Source organism: Saccopteryx leptura, chromosome 5 (assembly GCF_036850995.1).
Source record: "Saccopteryx leptura isolate mSacLep1 chromosome 5, mSacLep1_pri_phased_curated, whole genome shotgun sequence".
Classification (NCBI taxonomy): domain Eukaryota; kingdom Metazoa; phylum Chordata; class Mammalia; order Chiroptera; family Emballonuridae; genus Saccopteryx; species Saccopteryx leptura.
Window position 1 is genome coordinate 207,702,021 of NC_089507.1, and position 16,628 is coordinate 207,718,648.

Genomic DNA, 16,628 nt, shown 5'->3' on the forward strand with positions numbered 1-16,628 from the left:
CCTGAGCACCCCTTCTGCCTGGAAAGCCAAGTAGCTTGCTCTCTAAACGGCCACCCAGATCTTAGCTACATAATTTCAGATTCTTTTTGGAGCAAAAAGCCATATAGCTAGTATCTGGGACCATAAAATAAATTTTTAAGTTCTCCAAATCATGATAAATAGCAGCCACGCATCTCTGTTACAGAACGAGGAGTCAGGAGGCATTGTAGATAATCTTGTCCCGTTTATCTCTGCTGTCTCTTTGCTAAGTGATTTTTTTAAATTGAGGTAATGTGTCTCATATTTTAACAAACTATTAAATATGCAATTCTTTTTCTCTCTTCCCATCAATCTGTATTTATTTTAGCAAGTGAATTTATTACTTCCACCAAATATCAGCTCAGATGGGAGCATGGAATAATTTGAGTGGTCATGTTCTTTCATTAAAAAAAAAATCTCTGTTTCTCTATGTTTTTTATTTGAATTATGCTGTTTTGTCCTGTTCCAATAAGAGGTTAATCTGTGTGGGTAAGGAAATGACTGGATTCTTAAGAACAGTCTCAGAACAGATTGTTCTGTTGTAACAATCTGATGGTTTGAACAGTTAGATATCATCGATAGGGTTAAGAGCTAGTCTATCCTCCTTAGGTCGGGAGCTGAATGAGATGGTTTATCTAGTTGTCTCTTGGTCTGTGTCTGAAGCTTCAAGCAGGTTTGTGCCAGTGGTAAAATTTAACAGGACAGTCCTGAAGGGATTGACTCTCTAGGTGTAAAAGTGAAGATGGATTTAAAGACAACATGTTTCTTAATATTTTAAATTCTATTTGCAGATTTAAATATTGACACTACAGTGTGTCCGTAAAGTCATGGTGCACTTTTGACCGGTCACAGGAAAGCAACAAAAGACAATAGAAATGTGAAATATGCACCAAATAAAAGGAAAACTCTCCCAGTTTCATACCTATTCAGTGCAGTTCGATGTGGGCTCACACACAGGTTTTTTAGGGCTCCTTAGGTAGCTATCCCGTATAGCCTCTACAGACTCGTCACTGATGGCCTACCAGAATGGAGTTTCTCCACCAAACTGCCGGTTTCCTCCGAGTAATGTGATTCCTATGTGGTGGCGCTTTGTTATAAACGCGCCGTTATTCATGTTGCACTTTGGTCATGGATTCGAATTTAGTGAGCCACAGAACACACTGAACTTTCCTCTGTACCGTCCACATCTCGACTGGCATGGCCGTGGGCTGCTCCTGCGCACATGCTGCCACATCATCCTACAGAAACTGGGAGGGTTTTCCTTTTATTTGGTGCAGATTTCACATTTCTATCATCTTTTGTTGCTTTCCTGTGACCGGTCAAAAGTGCACCGTGACTTCACGGACACACTGTATATAATTTTGGTAATCATTATTACATGGTTACATTTCCCCAAATTTAGAGAATTTCTCAAAGTAAAGATGTTCATGCCTTCTAATCGAAATAAATTTCCTAAATCATCTTCCTGGCTTCTGTGTAGCTCTTCCGTTTTAGTAAGTGTTTTTGAAGGAAAAAATAAGTTCATTACACTATATTAAAAAAAAAGGTAGTTTTCTTAATCACCTAAATATTGGAAAACTCAGTGAAATAGCGAACATATTAATGTTTCTGCACCATTCATTTTCTATAGTTTTTTTTTTCTCTTATGATGTAGTTATTATATATTATATATAAGATTTTAGGACATAGGATCCTTAGGGAAGGATTTCTTAAATCTTTGGTCAAACACCCTCTTTTGTAGTTGAAGAAGGAGTCAGTTCTTTCTTTTTTTTTTTTTAGATTTTATCCATTTTAGAGAAGAGAGACAGATTGAGAGAGAGAGAGAGAGAGAGAGATGGGGCGGAGGAGCAGGAAGCATCAACTCCCATATGTGCCTTGACCGGGCAAGCCCAGGGTTTTGAACCTGTGACCTCAGCATTCCAGGTCGACACTTTATCCACTGTGCCACCACAGGTCAGGCAGGAGTTGGTTCATTAGTTTCATTGGTTTTGCATCTCCTCTCCTTTTGGTTTCTGAGTAAGGTGGCCAGCTCCACAGATAGATGATAAACCATAAACCAAGATTGAGAAATTTGAGAAATGGTTGGATTTGGTGTAACAGGGATTCAAGATGAATATTATGTTGGGCATATACTAACATAATTCTCTAAACCTGAGTTGCCCTTGTGTGGGCTTTTGTCTGACTGGTTCGTTCCATTATGGTGCTGAGCTGTATACTACAGGAGGTTGGCTGTCACGTCCGGCCTGTGTAAGTGAGCCTTCGCCTTGGCACTGGTCCCTGAGTAGTAGATTGGTTTCACTTGGTATGCATGACATGAACAGCAGCAACTGACACATGAAGGAAGCTGGATGTCTCTTTCCGCAGTTATTGATGTTTGCATAAATATATATATATTTTACTGTCCCTCTTCAAAACCCTTTTTCTTGATTCTCATAGTTCTCAAATTGTTTCTTAAGGGCTTAGAAGAAGAACAGTCATATTGTATATAAATAATAATTTTGCATCTTTCTCTCCAGTTTATACATCTCATAATTTCCCCCCATATCCTAGAATATCCAGAGCAATGCTTGATTGATGGTATCCTTGTCTTTCCAGATTTAAGAGGAGTGCCTTCAGCATGTGACCATAAGATTTGACTTGGTTTCAGTTGGATATTTATAAGGGTTCGTACTGCTTTAACCAGATACACAAAATATATGGAGTATTAAATAATAATGTTTATATTAAATATCTGGGAATATTTATCCTGGAGGAGGATAAAAGAACTATGGGTTGATTTCATTACCCTCAAGTATAGGTAAGTCATGTGCTGGCAAATTAAAGCTTCCAGGTCATCTCGGAGAATGAGAAAACAGTCTAATGTTCTGTGCTTGGATGGGATCAGAGCACCACCAGATATGTGTCCTTAAATATTTTCACTGGTGACCATGGAGCAGGAGCAAAAACAAGCAAAAGCACTGCACTTAAACCAGAAAGACAAGTTCCCTTCCTCCTGCAGTGTCCCTCCAGTGTCCTGCTGACCAAGCCTAACATCATACTCTCCGTAAAGGAGAAATGCTTAAGGCCGAGTGCCTTATCACAGAGCAGGTACTGAGGGGTAAATCTGTAGTTGAGAGGCAATAAATTGATAATTGGTACAGAAGCTGCACGTAAGAGTACATACCGTGTAATTCCACTTTTACAAGTTACAGAAACAAGCAAAACAAATCTGTACGATTAGAAGTTAAGCTAGTGGTTAACGTCGGAGAAAAGTTGTAGTCGCCAGAAAGGAGCCTGGCCAGGGCTCTCTTCACACTGATACGTTCTGTTCCTGGGTGTGGATGCTGGTTACACGGATGTGTTCAGTTCATGAACACCTGTACTTGTTTTAAAAATGCATATTATACTTCAATAAAAGTTAAAATGTGGTATAGTCTGATTCCAAAAGTAAAATTTAAAAACAGCCTTGGCCGGTTAGCTCAGAGGTAGTGTGTTGGTCTGGCATGTGGGTGTCCCAGGTTCGATTCAGGGCACACAGGAGAGGTGACCATCTCCTTCTCCACCCCTCCCCCTCTCCTCTTTCTATGTCTCTCTCTTTCCCCTTCCTGCAGCCATGGCTCAATTGTTTCAAGCACATTGGCCCTGAGTACTGAGAATGGCTCCATGAAGCCTCTACCTCAAGTGCTAAAAAAACAGCTCAGCTGCGAACATGGCCCCAGATGGGCAGAGCATTGGTCCAGACAGGGGTTGTTGGGTGGATCCCGGTCAGGGTGGGTGCAGGAGTCTGTCTCTCTCACTCTCCTCCTCTCACTTGGAAAAGAAGGAAAAACAACAAAAAAAAAACCCTTAAAAACAAGATTCTGTCTAGGGGAAATACAAAATAATCCCTGATATCTCATACCTTTTTTTACTTTTTGAAAACTGTTTGAGGGCTGTCTAACTTAATGTCAAAACACAGGTATCTCATTCATTCAGCAAAAATATTAATTGCCAGACCACCTTTTCTTTTCATTTGGGATCAAACTGTTATTGTGGAGCAACTTACACTTCCTTCTGTTGCCATTCTTACCACATCTTTGAATAGCAGCTTCTAAGTTATATTTTTTTATGGCCTTTCAGATACTTCTGTTCTTAGTCTACATAAAATACCACTGCTCTCCTCTGAAAGCGTTGTCTTTGCTTTTGTCTGTGTCATGATATACCCTTCTTGTAGCAGCTGGTAAATCACCAGATCTCTTTTCCTGGCTAGGAGATTCAGGAGCACACAGTGTAACGCCTGTGGAAGGGGTAATGATGATGGGAACCATGGAGTTTGGCTCAGGAATTAGTAGTGACAGGAGAGACTCAGTGTGTGGTTTTATCAGCAGACGCAGCTCAGCACACTGATTTGTTCAGGAGTGGGTAACTCTGGGTGCAGAATCCAAGGAATCCACCATGTTGGGAGTTGAACCTGGATCTGGGAGATGGATATGGAATCTAGATAGCAGTCTCATTCCTGGAAAGCAGAGGTTGCAAAGGAACTCTGGCATTACAATGTGGAGAGAATTAAGGGTGAATTTAAATGTGGAGCCAGCTATTGAAAGCCTAGTCATTGTTAGATTAAGTTAAAGTGAATACTAGTAGGAGACTTGGAATTACTTACCATACTTATATAGAGAGAGCTTGATATCTCCACATCTACAGGATATGAGGTTATTTTTACACTTTGGATGGCTGGTGGTTTTGGCCAAGGCAAGAGTGACCACAAACGTTAACACAGAGTGCTGAGAACCTAAAGTGAGTCCCTTGCAAAAATGAGTGAGACCCTTAAGTGATTTGAAGAGTAGAAAATAGTGTGAGTGGTGAAACGAGCAAGTGGGTCTTTACATTTACAAATTCAGTCCATGTACTCACCCAGCCAGTAAATGTGGGTATTTATTAGTTCTTAGGCCCTGTCCTGGGCGCTGGGGGCCCCAAGGTGAGTCCGATGCAGTCCCTTGGTTCTCTGGAGGGTTATTATTTTGTATTCCTCTGTTTGAGGGCTGCCATTATTATACTTGTTTATGACGTGCAGCTTTATCACCAACTCCTTGAGGATTCTGTTGAGCTCTTAAGAACTGATCCTCGGATTTCATATCCAGACTGAGGAGAACGTTTCCAGATTTATTTACTTCCTGTTATTACTGGCCTGCATATTTAGCATCGTAGGGAAAGGTGCTTGTGATTGAAGGTGTAAATCTCATTCTGTGCCTGTACCCCAGAGTGGCAGTTCGGAAGTGTGCTGTCTTCCAAAGTGGTCATCTGTATCTAGAACAATCTTAAATTACACTGTGGCTGGTTCTCAGTGCTGGTGCTGATAATGGAAGGGAGCATGGGAACAGGTAATAGAAATGAATGTGAAATAAGCAGGACACGGAGGGTATTAAGTCATTTTCAGATGGTTGTCTTTTCATCTGGGAATTGATACTAACCAAGTAAGCTAACAGGCTCCTCTCCGTGGCTCCCTTGCTCATTCTGGATGAATTGTGTTATCTGTCACACCAGTCTCTCTAAAATAGCACCACATGCTAGTCTGAAAACTTGCTGAGTTTTATTTCTAGTTAAGTATTGTTTAGCTGTAAGAAGTCAGTAACTTTAACAATACAGTGTTTGCTAATATGTTAATTTAAAATAGATGACTACATCTATACCAATTTGTAGGCACATTAGATGGACCACATATAATAATGTAGATCAGTGTTTTTCTACCTTCTCTCCGCGGACCCGTCCACCAGAAATTTTGTGCCTGCCCGTGAAAGAGTTAACCACCCTGGTGCTGTAGGAAGGTTATAGACCCAGTGATCTTAGTAGAATTGGCTTTAGCTCAGGGTGATTTCTGCCTTAGCAGTCCCCAAAATAATTCTCCTATTTTCACTGGTCCCCACGTGTAAAAAGGTTGAAAACCACTGATGTTGATGGTGTTAACAGATTTTAGCTAACTTGCTTAAATGTCGGTCCCCTTTTAAATATTCTGCTTATTACCTGCAGTTTCTGCTCCTGACGCAGTACAACCAGGGTCAGAGTCCCAGAGCACGTTGTCCCAGCGCTCTTCTCCTTGCAGGTCTCAGGAAAGGGGGAATTGAGAGCGAGAGAGGATTAAGAACTGTCTTAATATTTCTCTAAATCTAGGGCTTAAAAAATCTTTCTCAATTTCTGTTAAAATGAAAATTCCTAGACCCTAAGGAAAGGGCAGGAGGTGCCAGAATGGAACAGCTTCTAGGAGACTGAAACGACCGCGGAATCCATCAGGGTGCAGCATCCTCCTGGGTTTGCAGCAGGCAGTGCAGTGTAGGATGTGGAAGTTAGGTTTCGGGATTTGACCTTAAAACTTGAAGGAAATTTGTGTCAGCTTCAGAATCCATTGTTTGTCTTGGTCTTTAAACAATAGGAAAGAATACTTTGGAAAAAATTCTGAGTTTTAAGAAAACAGAGTCTCATCTTTTTAGTGCTAGGAATTTCACAAATGTCCTTGATAAAATGTTTTCAGATTATACAGTGGTTTGCAGTTGGGCAAACCTATAGAATAAAGAGTGTGGAGCCTGGATGACAATAAATACGTTATTTTCCTTCTATTACTCATCTCCAAGTAGAAACTCTGAGTGTTGTCTGTGTTACGATTCTGTTGATGTGTTTACTTTTTTCCAGCTGTCATGGATAGCTATAAGATACATTTTGTTCCTAATTATAAATTGCCCCGAAACATTTTTGTTTTAGCAATTCAGAATTCAAATGAAAAACTTTTTGAAAGTAGATAAATAATTTAAACAGAATTACTTGCAAGTTATATCCCTAAAGGTTTTATTTATATTTATTGTATGAATAATTTGTATATTTTGTTTTCTTGTTTATAATATCTGAAGGGTTCATCCGTCTTGTCTAAAATGTGCTTAAAAGGTTAACATGAATGATAGTTTAAAAAAAATTTTTTTTTAATTGATTTCAGTGAGAGAGGGAGGGGGCAGAGGAGAGAAAGACAGGAACATTGAGCTGCTCCTGTATGTGCCCTGACCGGGGATCAAACTGGCAACCTCTGTGCCTTGGGATGATGCTCTAACCAACCACGCTATCTGGCCATGGCTGAATGATAGTTTTATCAAGCTGTTTTAATTGCTTCCTGTTCACCCCATGGATGGATTAAATTCATCCTCTGCTACAGCCTGCATTTTTTGTTGTTGTTGGCATTTGGGCTTTCTTTTTTTTCAGACTGCTGTAATTTATCTACAGAATAGCTTTCTAACCTCTGCCCACACTCTTGAGTGTCCCAAATAGAACATCTCCAAATCCTGACTTCTCATGCTACTTTTATTTGATGTAGGGCTGAATTGGAACCCAGGAAATCGAATTCTTGTACTCCTGAATAATTGTGAGCTTTGGGCAACCAGGCAGCTCTGACTCGTAGTTTCATTATCTTAAGATAAAAGGACTGCATTGCCTGAACTTGAAGTTCCCTCCCTTCACTGTGTTGCAGTCTTACTGTTCTTTCAAACTTAGCCTGTCCAAAATAGAACTCATCCATCTCCTCTCCAAAAAGATGGTTTTGTCCCTTTCCTACAAATGACAATCTCCCAGGGAGATCAAATAAATTGTACAAATAATACTACCTGAGTGTTCAGAACCTAGATATTGTCACTTCCAAGTCTACCAGGTTATCATCTTCCTCCACAAAAGGCATTAAAGCATAACAAGTCAGAAGGTTTTATGTTGCCGGTGAGACCTATTGAGCCTGAATATAGTGTCATTTGTAACACCTTTTGTCTTCCCACAAATGGTTATACCTTGAATTTTCAGGGCTCTGATCCTTGAGTGGGCTGGGCTGTCAGGGGATTGGTTTCTTCAGTCCTGTGTTCACAGATGTGATCATTCCTGATCTGGATGAGTTGACATTATGGTGTGTAGGGTCTAATGACAAAAAAAGAAGTGCAGTCAGGTTTTACTTTACAATGTGATATTTGATAGCTCTGGCAGTACCTGGCCATTTGCTTCTTCTATCCTTAATAGTGATTCTTATCAAGCAAGTTGATTTTTATCACCAGATTAGGAGTTAAAATGATTTTCTCTGATTGAAAAGATGAACTGGGATTTAGAGTTGATATTTCTTCTCCTGTATTATGCAAATATGTTTCATTCATCAATAAAATTCAAGTGTTTGGCTACATAAGCCCAGAGGTCCCATTCAGTTCTGATTCTGTGAATGCAGTATTGTTGGAGTGTTTTTAGTCAATAGAGCTTTCTTTGTTTACACCTTTACACTATCAGGCACAACAGATTGTAGTAAAGAATTATAGCTACGCAAGACATTGAAGTCGATTGTAATTAGTTTAAATAATGAGAGATTGATTCAGTTAGTAAAAGCCTTGTTATTATGCAGTTGACCAATAAGAAGCCTTTCAAAACAGACTTTTCTAAAACCCTTGATCCAGTAACAGGAGTTTACTAGAAGGTTTTTATTACTGTTACTGATGATTGTCTCCTTACAGACAAGGATTAAAATCACTACTCCTGACTTGTCTTTTTAAAAATTTTATTTATTTTTATTTTTTCTGAAGTTAGAAGCAGGGAGGCAGTCAGACAGACTTCCGCATGCGCCCGACCGGATCCACCCGGCAAGCCTACCAGGGGGCGATGCTGTGCCCATCTGGGGTGTTGTTCTGTTGAGGCCGGAGCCAGTCCAGCGCCTGACATGGAGGCCATGGAGCCGTCCTCAGTGCCTGGACCAACTTTGCTCCAGTGAAGCCTTGGCTGCAGGAGGGGAAGAGAGAGACAGAGAGGAAAGAGAAGGAGAAGGGTGGAGAAATAGATGGGCGCTTCTTCTATGTGCCCTGGCTGGGAATCGAACCCGGGACTTCCACATGCCGCACTGACACTCTACCGCTGAGCCAACCGGCCAGGGCTTACTCTTGACTTGATTTTTGACTTACATTACCCACATACCGAGTAACATACAGGGTAGGGTAGCTTTTACAGGCAGTTCCTGGATTATGAACGAGATAGGTTCTGTAGGTGTGAAAATGTTTAAGTATTTATATGCACAGAAAGGTAAAAATAAATACTGTGTTAAGACAAATATCTGTCTAAGCTGCATTTAATAGGTAAATGTACCCCTGTCCCTATTTACATACAAATTCAACTAAAGAGCAAAGCTACAGAACGTATCTTATTTCCAACCCCAGGACCACTTGTACTGTAATACGTTATGTGTTTAAAACACTTCTTCTGAGGAGTGAAGTGTTTAAATTAATGTTGGTGATGGTCATGTGCTTTCCAGCCAGCAGAACAGAGCCACCTCAGTTTGGAAGTTGATGGTACTGTGCCTTCTTACCAGTAATGTCTGGCAGACATTTCAATTTGGGCATTTATATTTTTGGAGAGAATGGTTTTTAGTCCAAGCCTGGTATGTTTCACTTAAGTCAATACAATCCTTCCTTTTCACCACCCCCATTGATAAATTATGTGTAATATTAACATATGAATTTATTCAGCAAATACTATACTAGAAATCAGCTATATAGTAGTAGTCAAAGTAGAGAGGTACCCATAGCAAAAAAGTAAAATAAATAAATTAATTAATTAAAAAGCTATTAGAAACCCCTCCAAGTATCTATCTATATAAATATATAGATATATATGTATTTGTATAGATATGTATAAAATCTCCATCCTCAGTGTTTTTTGGTGATTGGCCACATTGAATGGAAAACTTCTCATCCAGAGACTTGAAAATATAGGAAATCCTTAAAATCATTATAGAAGAATTTTCTCACATCAGTTTGAATTTTCTTGTTGTGTAGAAATGTTTCCACTAGATCATAGGGTCTCTTTTGAAAGGAAAGAGTGACCATTTGTAATTTGAATGTCCTTCCATTGTTGGTTAGTTGGCATGAGCTTAGGAGACAAATAAAACATCAGAGCACCAAAAATATATATATTAAATGTTAAAAATGTTAGTCATAAAAATAAAGAAGGGCTAGAAGATAAAGTTTGGGGAGTCTCCCAGAAAATAGAACACAGAGATAAAAACATTTTTGAATGAGAGAAAATTAGATATATAATCCAGAAGATCCATCATTTAAATATAGTAATAGGAGTTCCATTACAAGAAAACTGTAGGGAGGGAATTACGAAGAAATAATACAAGAGGGTTTCTGAGAACTGAAACAAGAATTTCCAGATTGTGAAAGAATCCACCAGATGCCAGAATCCACCAGATGCCTAGTCTCATGGATGAAAATGGCCCCAAGGCACATCATTCTGTCAAGATGATCCTAAAAGCTTTCTGAGAAGGAAAAGAGGTTATATACAAATGGTTAGATCAGATGGTTCAGACTCCTCAACAGAGGTAGTGGAAGGAAGGAAGAATGGTACAATGCTCTCAAAACTCTAAGGCAGGGGTCTCAAACTCGCGGCCCGCGGCATGCGGCCCGCCGAACAATTTTGTGCGGCCCGCAGACTAATCCACAAAGTTCAAAATATTTTGGATAAAATTAAGTAACCTAGGGGCCTACTTGTATTTTTCATTTCTCTAGCATCCTAGCTAGATATTAGCTTAGTTAACAGCAGTTGTGATGCGAACTACAGTTTCTGGTCGTTTTGTGACACTGAGTAAACTGCATGTACGATTGTGCTTGTTGTACTGATTTTTTTTTGTTTTCAACTGCAGTGAGAAAAGTGTTGTGTAACAGTTGCCTTTTGTAGACCTAGTGCGGCCCGCCGAACGGCTGTGATCTTGCTCTGCAGCCCACATGATGAGTTGAGTTTGAGACCCCTGCTCTAAGGAGTAATCACTCTAGATTACTCCTGTGATTTGCCACCCGCCAAACTATTTAAGGTATGGAAACATTCAGACATGGTGGTCTCAAAAACTCCTCTCTCTTTCATATATTTCCCCGTTACTGGACTGGGAAAGTGGGAGCAAACCTAGAGAGACAAAACACAGCAGCCCATCTCGAGAGGCAGAAAGGAAATGGACCCCCAGGAGGAAGGTGATGGGAAGGCCTAGGAGGATGGCTTAGACAGAATTGAAGCTGATGAGAGAGAATAAGACTCCAGATACAGTGACCCATAACTTAGGTTGAGAGGAGTTTAAGGTTTTGTGAGAGAATTTTGAGATGTTAGTGATTCAAAGAAAACAAAACAAATTTTAAAATAAGGTATTTTTAGGGGGAAAATTACAAAAAATTTTCATCTGTTATAGTTCATGACTCAGCTGTGAATTAAATATTGATTTAATAAATAATGGTAATAATAACTATATTGGGGATACCTGTCTTTGTAATTAAAGATTTATTGGAACACAGCCAGACCCATTTCCACAGTGTCAGAATTGAATAGTTGCAACAGAGACCGCAAAGCCTAAGGTATTTATTACTACCTAGCTTTTCATAAATATATTTGCCAACTCCTGTCCCATAGGAAGGACCCAATAGAATAATGTTTAAAATGTGAGGATAATCTAATGTCAGTATTAGCTTGTTTTTTTAAAAATATGAAGGAACAGCTAAAGATCAAATGATTACCTTTGGGCAGAGTGAATCAGGAATGGCATGGAGTAGAGTCAGGGGGTTGTTATTTTTTCTTTTAAGCTCTATATTATTGACTTCTGCTAAGCACATGTGTTTGAAAAGTCTGAATGAAGAATGCCGAGAAATTTGATTGGCCTAGAATAAACAGGAAATGAAAAAAAGGTACAGGCCACCAGTTAAGATGAAGAAAGCAGGAGCTCAAAACCTTTTCTGTACACAGGCTTTCTCATCTATTCTAATGTTCCACTTTCTCATTTATTCATTCACTCATTCCACAGATAACCATGTAAGAGGCCAAATGTCAGGCACTTAAGAGCTGATGGCACGCACAGAAAAGACAGTATGGTAATATAGCTACTTTAGTGCTTTTCATGAGATGCTTTCATGGTTGAGGCAAGATAGGTAAGGCATCCTGGAGAAGATGAGACCAGAGCTCAGCTTTGAAGGACAATAGACGGGAAAGGAAGGGAAGTGGAAGGATTTCCCAGATGGAGGCATAGCCTTAACAGAGACCTGAGGGGACAGGGCTGGTTTCAGAGTCTGCCAGTGGTTAATATACAGGGTCCTCGGGTTATGACAGGCTCGACAGCTGGCATTTTAAGCTTACAACACTCACTCCCATAAAAAACTTTTAAAAATTGAGATGTGAATGTTTGGGCTTATGCCGTTGGCTAGGGTGTGTTATGACTTACACCAAAATTTGGATTGCGTCACTGCCGTAGGAACAGAACTGTGTTGTAACCCGAGGACCCCCTGTATAGTTAATATTTTAGGATAGAGTTGAACCGTTTTTTTTGTCAAGGAGAGAACTGTGGAAAAAGAGGTTTAGTGATAACTTAAAGAGAGGCAAAGATTCTTCCATTCAAAAGGTGTTTATTGAGCACCTGTTATGAGCCCAGGGCTATTCCATACTCTGGGAGCAATAGCATGAACAGAACAAAACTTATAATCATGGGTCTCACTGGCCGTAAATTTGTGATCAGCTGGACATTATGTAATGTCAGGTAATAACAAGTGCCAAGAAGAGAACTAACTTAGGGTAAAAGATAGAGAAGGGGTTGGGGATGGGGGAAGGCGTTTTCTGTAGGGTGCTTAGGGAAGGCATCACTGCTAAGGTGGCATTAGAGGAGAGACCTAATGAAATGAGGAAGGACAGACTGCAAAGTAATCTGGAGTCTGCGGTGGCTGAGAAGTGGGAGAGGACAGATTGCAAGTGCCAATGGGAGGAATTGTTGACCTCCAGAGAGCGCTCCTTCCTCTGACGGAGGGAAGCCCAGGACAGCCGCCCCTAGTGTTCGCCATGCGGTAAGCGCTAGACTCTCTCCCTTCTACTTCTGAAATGCTTTGAGGTTGTTATTGTCACCATTTTACAGGTGAGGGGAAAAGTCCGGAAGAGGTTTTACCTGGCTAATCATTATTAGAGCATGGACTTACACTCGGCTTTTTGACACTTCAGACCCTTGCTGTTATCCTCCTGTAGAATGCTCCAAGTGGAGCAGAAGACAAAGATACATTTGTCCAGGTTGTGAAAGGTGATGGTGAAGTAGTAAGTTGAGGAAGATCTTGCCCATTTCACCCTCTTTGTGGTCGAGGATGTCTGTCAAGAGTCTTTTTTTTTTTTTTTTTAATGGCAGAGACAGAGAGAGTCAGGGAGAGGGACAGATAGGGACAGACAGACAGGAAGGGAGAGAGATGAGAAGCATCAATTCTTCGTTGCGGTTCCTTAGTTGTTCGTTGATTGATTTCTCATATGTGCCTTGACCGTGGGGCTACAGCAGACCGAGTGACCCCTTGCTCAAGCCAGCAACCTTGGGGTCTTGAACCTGGGTCCTCTGCGTCCCAGTCTGACGCTCTATCCACTGCGCCACCGCCTGGTCAGGCTGTCAGGAGTCTTGATAAGAAATGGATGGAGAGGGGTTTAAGGAAAGTGGCATTCTTCGAGACTTCACTGCCTTCCCAAATGAGTTATTATTCCCCATGTTCCTTTCCTATTTCCTTCTAACAGCCCCACCCTGTAACAGTGCCTGCAGCCAGTGCATTATTTGTGCCTGCTCATGCTAGAGTATTTCTTAGGAATCAGCTTTGAGGTTGAGGGTGGGCATACATAGATTATAAAAATACATGTTCATTGTGGAAAATTTGAGGTGTATCTGAATTTATAGTTGCTTTCCCCATTCTCCTTGTCCCAAGGGGCCTAACAGAGAGGAAGGGACGGGGCCTGTTAACAGCTAAGGTCCCAAGGCTTTCTGCCGTCAGTGTGTCCTCTTCTTTTTGCATATAAAGGACCATGGTAGCCGTCGGCTGTGTGTGTGCACATCTCTGCGTGTGCATGAAATAGGCTGAGGGGACTGAGCAGCCATTGTTAGGATGGCATAGAAAATATAAATTTCTGTGGATGAATGGTGGAGCAGTGTGTACCTGATGTTTTATGAAGTGTTCGTAACAGCACCGAGGAACTTGAAATGGCACAGGCACTGTTGCAGAATTTTTTAAATGAAGAGAGAGATAATAATAAAAATAACTTTCTTTTTTTCCAAGTTGGAGGAGGGGAGAGAGACATTACTGTCTGTGTCCTGACCAGGATCCACCTGGCAACCCGTCTGGGGCCGATGCTCTGCCAGTCTGGGCCATGCTTGCAACTGAGATCTAAAAATAACTTTCAAAATGTTCTTTTTTGCCCCTGGCTAGGTAACTCAGAGCATCAACTTAATATGCCAAGCTGGCAGGTTCTACCCCTGGTCAGAGCACGTATGAGAATTAACCAAAGAAGGCATAAATAAGTGGAACAACAAATCGGTGTTTCTCTCTCTAAAAATTAATCAGTAAATTTTAAAAAATGTTATTTTTGCAACCTGGTACCCCCCTCCCTTTTTTTTACCTTAAAAAATTTTTTTTATTAAATGTACTGGAGTGATGTTGGTTAATAAGACTATAACAGGTTTCAGGGGCACAATTCTACAGTACATCACCTATATGTTGCGTTGGGCATTCACCACCTTTTCATTAATGGCAGCAGCATTAATCTCATGGGTGAGAGGAAGAGGAGTGGGAATTTTATGTTGTTTTCTTTTTAGGTTATTAGCTTATCTTCTTGTGAAGATAATTAAATGCTACATTCATACGTAAGCATTGAAGTCCTACCAGTTTTCATATCATTCAGAAGTTGTACACTTTTTTCCCCTGCTGACAAAGTTCTTGCTTTGCCCACACAGTTAGAAGTTTCAGAATATGTTTGTATTACATTTCTCATTAAGTTTGGGTGCTGCAATTACTGTTTAATTTTTTCTTTAGTGAGCCAAAAGATTTAATCACAACTTTTGAGCGTTGACAATGCAGCAACAGAGGCTGTAAAGCCCTTTCCAGTGTTGTGAGGAGGTACGTGCTTTACGGGGAGCTATTTATTCATCCACTCCAGCTGCATAAAATTTAGCCTTACAAAATGATTAGGTAGTTTGTATTTTTTTAAATGTGCGCCGTAAAAGAGGTAAAATAATAATAATAAATAAATAAAAGCAGAGGTAATTTAAGAGAGAGTGCTTTGTAATTTAGAAATAAAAAGTCAGTAAATGCTTGCTCAACACCTATTGATGTGGTCGATGACATCTGTTATCCTGCAGAGTGGCAGCATGCTGGTGTGTGACAGTCCATCTGGGTGCTATACACAATTTCACAGTAATAACATGTGGTTCGCCAGATACTGTTTTCAGTCAGCTAGAGCAGTTAGTTATTCTTATAGTAGCGTCACTCCCACCATTGAAATTCACACGTACAGGCACAGACACACACCTCACAGTGTGTGATGGGCTTATCTGTACTGCACGAATACTGCTGAAGGTGCAGGTGGCAATACCTTGAATGTGAGCAAATTGGAGGGAGGAATATTTGGTTTCACCCATCTCTTCCTCCAGGCGGTCTCTCTGCTGAGTAATCAAATTCAAGCCACACGTGAGTGGGCCCCACCTTTTCCCCAGTCTTTCCAGCCTGTGTTCATCTATCTGCCTTCTCCGATCGTCTCGGGCCCTGTGATGACACAGGCCCAAGGAGAGGTGGGCCTGCGTGATCCCTGTGCCTGTGTGACCTCCGTGGCCGTCTCCAGTGTCTGAGCTCTGCTGTTACAGGCATTTTCCCACTTTGCCTGCCTCATCCCTGAGCTCCTTCTAAGGTGCAGGTTTATTTCCTCCTGGCTTGTGGAATTGGCAGAGAAGACGATGCAACAATGGACCAATGTCGTGGCACAGGGCCTGAGTGCTCTTCAGAAAGCTTGAAAGAGTTAAGAGTGCCATTAGCAGTGATACGTGGTTTCCCCACGTTTCTGGCAGTGTGGTGGCCCTGCTTATTAGTTTGTGGTGCATCATTGGAAATTATTTTTTTGATGTCTTTACTGCATTAAACTTGTTATTTCTTATATTAAAAAGTAATTAGCATTTAAAAATTATTTTTTAAAATGATTTTATTTTGTTGGGCAGAATTTTATTTGAGTACATATGTCTGATTGCTGATAATATATATCCCTTTTTATTAGCTGGATTATTTTTCAGACATCTTCATTTTGGAATTGGGACAGTTTGTAAGTGTTGAGAATGTTTGTTTTCTGGGGTATAATAATTTAAAGTTGAGAAATAAAGGAGATAAATTTGTACTAACATAATTTACCTAGAACTCACTTCACTGTTGTAAAGATAGGGGGTAAAATTTATTTACCTGCCCTGATTCAGAGCACTTACCATTTGTCTGGAACTTAGTTTTCTTGAGGTGAATAACTGTTTCAACAATTGCTAATCCTCATAGTGATTCTTTATCTTTTTTCTCTTCTTTTCTAAGTGAGACGAGGGGAGATGGAAAGACAGACTCCTGCATGCACCCTGACCAGGATCCACCCAGCAACCCCGTCTGGGGTTGATGCTGTGCCCATCTGGGGCCATGCTGGCAACTGAGCTTTTTTAGTGCCTGACACAGAGGTACCAAGGAGCCATCCTCAGAGTCCCGGGCCAGTGCACTCGAACCAATCAAGCCATGGCTGTGGGAGGGCAGGGCAGGGAGGGAGAGAGTAGAGAGAGAGAAGGGAGAGGGGAAAAGGGTGGAGAAGCAAATGGT

The 16,628-nt window shown here is 40.7% G+C and overlaps 1 protein-coding gene across 8 annotated transcripts in view; it reads left to right on the forward strand.

The window, feature by feature from the left end:
* Positions 1 to 16,628, forward strand: part of CHD6 (chromodomain helicase DNA binding protein 6) — a 178,082-nt gene that overhangs the window by 40,041 nt on the left and 121,413 nt on the right. The window contains exons 1-2 of one of the 8 annotated variants that reach the window (XM_066387786.1): positions 15,531 to 15,580; positions 16,356 to 16,492. The exons of 6 other annotated variants lie outside the window; for them this stretch is intronic. The gene's annotated coding sequence lies outside the window, so the exon portion shown is untranslated. Of the gene's footprint in view, positions 1 to 15,530; positions 15,581 to 16,355; positions 16,493 to 16,628 lie in introns of those variants that run through there. One more of the 8 variants, XM_066387784.1, reaches the window with a different exon arrangement.